Raw genomic sequence first — 7436 nt, 5'->3', positions numbered from 1 at the left:
CTCTTCCTCCCTGTCCTCCCTCCCCTCTTCAGCCTTGTCTCTCATTTCCTACCTTCCTCTCCTTTCTCCATAAAATGTATGCTCAGCAACTTCAATGTCTCAGACACTGTGCTTGCCAGGAGACATACTCGTGAACAGTAGTGGATTTTCACCTTCACGGAGTTCCATGGATAAATCAATCACAATTGAAATGGAAAGCTAAAATGGAAACATATAGAGTACACTGAGAGTATCAAAGGAAGAAAACTTGAATCTGAGTGGGCCAAGAACAGTTTTTCTGATGAAGCAGTAATTCGTTCTGATTATAATAGATAAATTGGGCTTATCTAGCTGATGAATGCAAAGAAGGGAGACATCACAAATGAGAAATAATATTACCAAAAGACCCTAAAATGAAAGTTTAAATCATGTAGGTAAAGAGAAGGCCAATGCTCAAAAAAGAGTCCACGTAGATCAATGGAACAGGATAGAAGACTGAAATTACCAGACTCACATAATTAAAACTATAGGATAATTCATGAAGATGCCAAACTTACACTCATTGGAGGAAAAGAGAGCATCTTCAACAAAACTGAGCCTGGAAAACTAGATGTCTACATGAAAATTAGACAAGTATCTATTGCTCTGTACAAAACTCAACTCCAAATGGATCAATGACCTGAATGTGAAGCCTGAAATGCTGAAACTTACAGAAAAAATGGGCAGTGCTCTACAAGATATAAAGTGTAAGAAATGACTTTCCTGAACAGGACATATTTACCTAGGAAATTAAAGCCAACATTTGACAAATGTTACCTCATAAAAACTAAAATGCTTTTGTACACCTAAGAAAAACAATCAAGTAAAGAGGGAAGTCCACAGAGTTGGAGAAAAATCTTTGAAAGAAGATTAATATCCAGAATATACAAAGAACTCAAAAAACAAAGAACCAGGGGAAACATATGACCCAATGAAAAACATGAGCTATGGATCTGAATAGAGAGTTCTCAGTAGAAGCAATAAATATGGCTAAGAAGTTTCTTCAAAAGTGTTTCATAATCATTAAGAATTAGGAAATGCAAATTAAAACAGCTCTGAGAATTCATCTTACCCCAGACAGCAACTGAGAACAAACACTGTTGAGGTTGTTGAGAAAAAGGACCCTCTTTCACTGTTGGGGGGGATTTTAAACTGCTATAGCTACTATGGAAATCAGTGTGAAGAATTCTCCAAATGCTAAAATAGATCAACCATATATGTTAGATATATCACTACATACTAAATGGATTCAATTATCCTACTACAAAAATACTTGCCATGGTAATGGCTGTTCTATCCACAATATCTAGGAAAATGGAATCAGCTTGGCTTGCTCTTTATCTGATGAATGAATAATGAAATGGGGGTACGTATACACAATGGAGTTCCATTTAGTTGTAAAGAAAATAAAATCATACAATTTTCAGGTAAAATGAATGAAACCTCAAAATTATTATATGAAATGAAATATTCCAGGAGCAGAAAGGACAAATGCAACATGGTCACGATTTTTCTGTGGATTCTAGCTCCAAGTCTTTATATATGAATATATAACCTGGAGTGGCCTTAGAATCCAGGAAGGTAAAAGGGGGGCTACAATAGGTGTGGGGATGGGGTGGAGAGAAAGAGCTGTAGAGGGGAGATGTGAGGGGGAAAAAATGGGAAAACATGCATGGAGACTTTATCTGGAAGAGGGGAAAAAGGGTAATACATAGAAGAAGGATAGATAAATAACTCTAAATATGTTTGGAAAAAGCCACAATTAAACATTACTTTACCAGTACTTAAAAGTACTATCACACCTCACACCCACATACACACACTTAATGGAGTTACCCCACAATAGTGTGACAATGCTTCCCCAAGAGCCATAGACTAACAAAATCTCCAGTGCCAGGAAAGGGAAATCTCCCTTTTGGTTATTGGTCTGGAATGTCCAAATGTGAGACCAAAACGAGCCATCTTAGAAATAAGACCAAAATGCTTTCACCCTAAAATTAAGGCCTAAGATTTTTTCCTTTTGGAATAGTCCATTAGTTACTGAAACCAGTCAGTTCAGATTCCAGAAACCAGGAAGTTGTAAAAGTACAGAGTCACAAGATAGTCACGAGGTAATGCCTGCCAGACTATGGAATGTCCTCTCCCTGGTTTCCAGGGTAACTGACCATAAAAAATACCCCCACCTGAGGGCAGCCAATGAAAAATTGGTGGTGGGCAACCACTCCCTTAGAAGTAATTTCTAGAAGCCCCTAGAAGCGAGCCAATCAGAATGGTACCTGTACTAGCACCCTAAACGATGTAACCTTGTGACTTTTCCCTTTAAAAGCTGAGCTTACAGATTAGGTGGGGCACTTCCTCCAGCCTCCACTGCGTCGGATGTATTGGACGAAGTCCTTGACTAGGCTTGTATTGGATATCCAGAATTAAAACCATGCTTTTGCATTCCGGCATGCTCGGCTTTGGTGGTCTCTCTGGGGGTCATGATCTGGGCACAACACAAAGAACTCCTAAATCAATATACTCCATTTCTATTGTCCTTTTGTTACCCCCTAGACTTGGAGATAATACTGTAATGCTGAAGATACCACATAATTTCAGATGTAGGATTTGGAAGAATTGAGCTTAAATTGAGCTGGAAGGCTTCCTTAAGGACAATCTCTAGTAGTTTCAGAAGGGGATATGCCAAGATAGAAAAGCAATCAGTAAGCCATACCCAGCTACAAATTCTGTGAACCACATAAATACCCTGCCAAGAAAGATATCCTCAATGGTGTCAGTGAAGAACATGGATAAAGAGAGACTGTAAAAGCCAGAAGATCCATCAGCTAGGTGGTTACATAACAGGACCTGCATAATGACATCAGTTGACATCCCAAAATATATGGAGGAAATTTCATGGGGCCCCATCTCTAGATTACCAGCTATAGGCAATTAGTGACTACCAGGAGAGGGGAAGTCAGTTTTTTCCAGGATAATCTTCCTGCTAGGTTATCCAATCACAAGTAGTCAGGCCGCAAACATGCACATATGAACATCACTAAATGAATTCAGCAGGATATGTGTTTGTGTGTGTGTGGGAGAATAAAAAAGTAGAGTCATAAATCAGAGGGAGAATACACAGGAGGAGTTGGAAGTAGAAAAGGGCACAGTGGAAATGATAGCGTTCATATATGAAATCCTCAAAAATATGTAAAAATTTAATTAATAAAAAGAGAAGGCCAAAGAGCGAAATGACACTGATCAATATGACCAGGAAAGTATGTAAGAGTCTTAGGTCAAGTAATTCATTTGAACATTTTTATGGTGTTAATGCCACCCTACTATAATTATTCATGTACATGATCTCAGAAACCTTTTTTCCCGTTTTGTTCTAATTTTATGAATGTCTTACTATAGTGTTTAATACATACTTAGTGCCCAGTAAATGCTTGTTGAAATTAAAGATGTAAAGAAAAAATATTCTCTTAAAATTCGAAGGTCACAACAGCACAGAGAACAGGTCAGCTTATATATAGCTATTACTTTTCTTATAATGTCATAGCATAAATAAACCACATTCATTTAAAATTACAAGCAGATTTTTCTATAAGCAAAGATCCTAGAATGGGGCTTGTTAGTTAAACTGAATTGCTGAACAGTGCTAAGAGGGAACCAATTTTCAAGGCAAATACATTTTTGTTTGTACTGTTAAAATTTATACCACGGGGGAAAAAACTCTGAAAGTCAGGGGATCTCTGAACTTTTGAAACAGAAAACAAGTAAAATTTAATTATTCCTGCTCTTAAGTAATTAAGGTCAATCATATGATATTTAGATATTCTGACTTCTTTATACTTTGTTCCAATTGTAATTTTCATATGGTAATTAGAAATTAAGTCCATGTGGTGTTTAGCTACTTTAATTTCTTTAAACATTGCTCCCATTGTGTTTCCTAATATAGTCATATATAGTTATAGATTTTGATAATGTATGAAAACACTACAACTAAATTAATTAACCACCCCCAGGGTTTTGAAAGAATATCCAATAAGCTCTTGCCTACATACATAGTACTGTGACTCTATTTGCAGCAAAACTGCACAGCTTGAAGAGCACCTTTGGAAAACCTACTCTTGCAAAGTATGTCTTAGTCAGTGTTCTAGTGCTGTGAAGAGACACCATGATCAAGCAACTCTTATAAAAAAAGGAAGTGTTTAATTGGGGGGGGGCTGTTAACAGTTTCAGAGGTTAGTCCATTATCATCATGGTGGGGAGCATTTTGGCATTCAGCAAACAATAGAGCAGTAGCTGAGAGGTACATCAGGATCCACAGGCAGCAGGAAGGGAAATAGCTTGGGCCTGGCATGGGCTTTTGAAACCTCAAAGCTCACCCTCAGTGACACATTTCCTCCAACAAGGGGACATCTCTCAGTCTTTATAATCCTTTCAAATAGTACTACTCCCTACTGACTAAGTATTCATATACATGAGCCTATGGGGGCTATTATTATTCAAACCACCACATAGCCATAGGGAAGCAGAGGCATCTCAGACCCTTATATGAATTTCTGTAGCTATTATTATGTGAACATTCATGTGACACAGTAGCCCTGTCCTATCTTGATCATTTTGTTTGTGTGCGTTTCATGTCTTCAACCTAAACAGTGCTCCTTTAAGAAAAGGGTTTGAGACTTCCTATCTCTGGCAATTCTTCATGATAGTGCTTATCTGGAGTTTCACTTGAGATGTATAACTTTCAGATTTTATTTTAAATAATGAATTACTTTTAAGGGCTGGCAATAGGAAGAGTGCCTGGGTCATATTATTCTAAGGACCCAAGAATAGTTTAAAATTAAAGGAACTGAAAATGAAACATCAGTGATTACTTTCATTTGGTGCAGAACTTTTGTAGTGTTTAATTCTAATAATAACATGGTTTTGATAATCTCACAACAAAGAAGCTACACATAATGCATATGCCTTCATATGTAAGAATTCTTAAAGTTTTTTTTCCCTGTTACCACAGTTTTCATTTATAATCTTTGAAGTACTGCCACAGTCAAATAGAATTGGAAGAGAAAAGCCATGGAAATGTTTCCTTTTAATCTGTTTATTGAATTGTGAAGTTGCTGTTGTTTTCTTCCCACAACCCCCGGGATTTTCAAAGAAATCACATTTGGTAATGTACTCAGTGCTTGCTGTAGGTTATTTAACCATACCAATGCAGTCTTCATTTTCTATATAAGGTGAATTTGACTTTGGAGAAATCCTGATGAGTTATTTAGGACACTGTAAAAGAATCATGAAAAGTACCCCCACCAACAAAACAAAACAAAACAAAAACTTTAAAATAGAACTGTAATATCTAGTGCATGGATTCTATCAGGACATTTAGATGCGGAACTGTGTAATAAATGCAGTAACAAACACTGACACCCTGAACAGAACTTTTGGTCTCTCTTCAGGTGAATGGAGTGCTATAAGTATAAAAGATATCTGAAGTGCAAGGATTTGCAGGGCTCACTTTCTGTCTTCATTGTAAGTCAAATTACTAGACAATTGCATTAATGAAAGAAGCACCTCTAAGCTGCTGACCAATTTTCAGAATCCCTTCAGTCCTCAAAATCTTAAGAGATTTTTAACTGCTCTAAATTTACATGACAAAGCAGATGTTATAAATAAGCATGATGTTTATTGAGCCTCAGAGGTTCCTAATAGCTGTGTAATTATCTCTTAAATGGGAGGAAGGAGTAGATGGCATCTTTGATTCCTTACAATTATAGTGTTTTAATTATTTCAACACTTCTGAGAACTAGTTGATCTACTCTCGGTGTTGTGGTCACATAGCAGGATTCTCTCTAAGTGTGTACATATGCAGCTATACAAAATGAAAACACATGGTGCACACAAACTGGCTTCTCATGACAGCCTCGGGGAGAGTCCACATCTTTGTACATCCCATCTGCTCTAATCTTATATGCCCTTCAGATCTTTGCTCAGTTTAGCAAATACCTTGCATTCCTTCAAGGCACAAGGAAAAGATAGCTTCTTCTTTAAGGTCATGTGAACAACTACAGAAGGATTAGGTACTTTGTCCATGTTTCCCAATTCTCCAGGCCTCAATATCCTGTGAGTATCTTGTAAATAGCAATACCACAAATCACTTGTTCATGTCCCTATCTGAATGGCACATGACTGAAGGTTTCTGTAAAGATTCTCCCCCAGGTGTCAAGTGTTTGCTCATATGGATTGGATCCCTGAACAGGTAGCAGCCCTCACTAGCCTACTTGCTGCTTTTCTTTGTTTGTATCTGTCTCTAATATCATTCTATGTTATAGAGGAGGAGGCCATCCAATTATGCTTTAAGACTTGGTTTTAAATGCGAGTCAAATTGAGGCCACAGTACTGTATCCATTATCACTGTACCTCTGAAGTGACTCCTGGATTCTTCTCTCCGAAAGAGTGATTACAATAATTTCTTCAGCTCTCATGCATGGCCTGTAATTAGGCTTCTTTGTTACAGTGCTGGATGTGTCACTTCTTGTCTGAATCACACACAAACTCATATTGACACTTCTATAATATTATTTTCAAGTGGTAGGAAGCTTCTTTAAAATGCTTTGGTGTAAGACCTGTCGGGTGCAAGAGCCACTGAAAGAGAGGACAGCATTTTTGTATTAGGTTTCCTCTCTTTCCTGTTCTTGGCTCTCTTAGTTCATATGCCCTGACTTTCCCATCCTCACCACACCCTGCTTTTTGAACTAACTGTTCATTCTGTGGCAGATCCTAGACATTATTCCTTAAAAATCTGGATTATTGCCCTCTGACCTTGACTCATGGAAGAGATAGTGATTACAAATGTCCTTTTCTAAGCTGTCCATCCCATTTCTATTTTACTATGTACAATTACTTTTTGCTACTGTGATAAAACACAATAACCAAAAGTGACTTATGAAAGAATCAGTTTATTTTGGCTTATGGTTGCAAAGGGGAAGTTCATAGCAATGGAGAAGTCATGGTAGCAGAGAAGAGAGCTGAGAGATCAGATCTTCAGTAACAAACACAAAGCAGAGAGTGATCTGGAAGTGGGCCAAGGCTATAGACTCTCAAAGCTCACCTCCAGCGTCATACTTCCTCTAGCAAGGCTCTACCTCTTAAAAGTCCCATAACCTTCCCAAACTGTGCCACTAGCCAGAAACCAACTGCTCAAATACCTGAGCCTATAGGGGACACTACTCATTCAAATTTTCACAATCAGTATATAACTTTTTCTACTCAATTATAATTATTCAATACTGTCAGTTCTGCCTCAAGTTCAAATAATGTTGGTAATGATGATTGTCAGGTATTATTTTCATGACCAATTTTCCCAGGCCTGTACTAAGCTTCTTTATTGTCTGTGTTAAGATGATTGTCACAAGCAAACTGACAGTTGTCAG

The sequence above is a fragment of the Peromyscus eremicus genome, chromosome X (assembly GCF_949786415.1).
Source record: "Peromyscus eremicus chromosome X, PerEre_H2_v1, whole genome shotgun sequence".
Taxonomy (NCBI): domain Eukaryota; kingdom Metazoa; phylum Chordata; class Mammalia; order Rodentia; family Cricetidae; genus Peromyscus; species Peromyscus eremicus.
The sequence above is the reverse complement of the archived record's forward strand: the minus strand, read 5'-3'. Positions refer to the sequence as shown.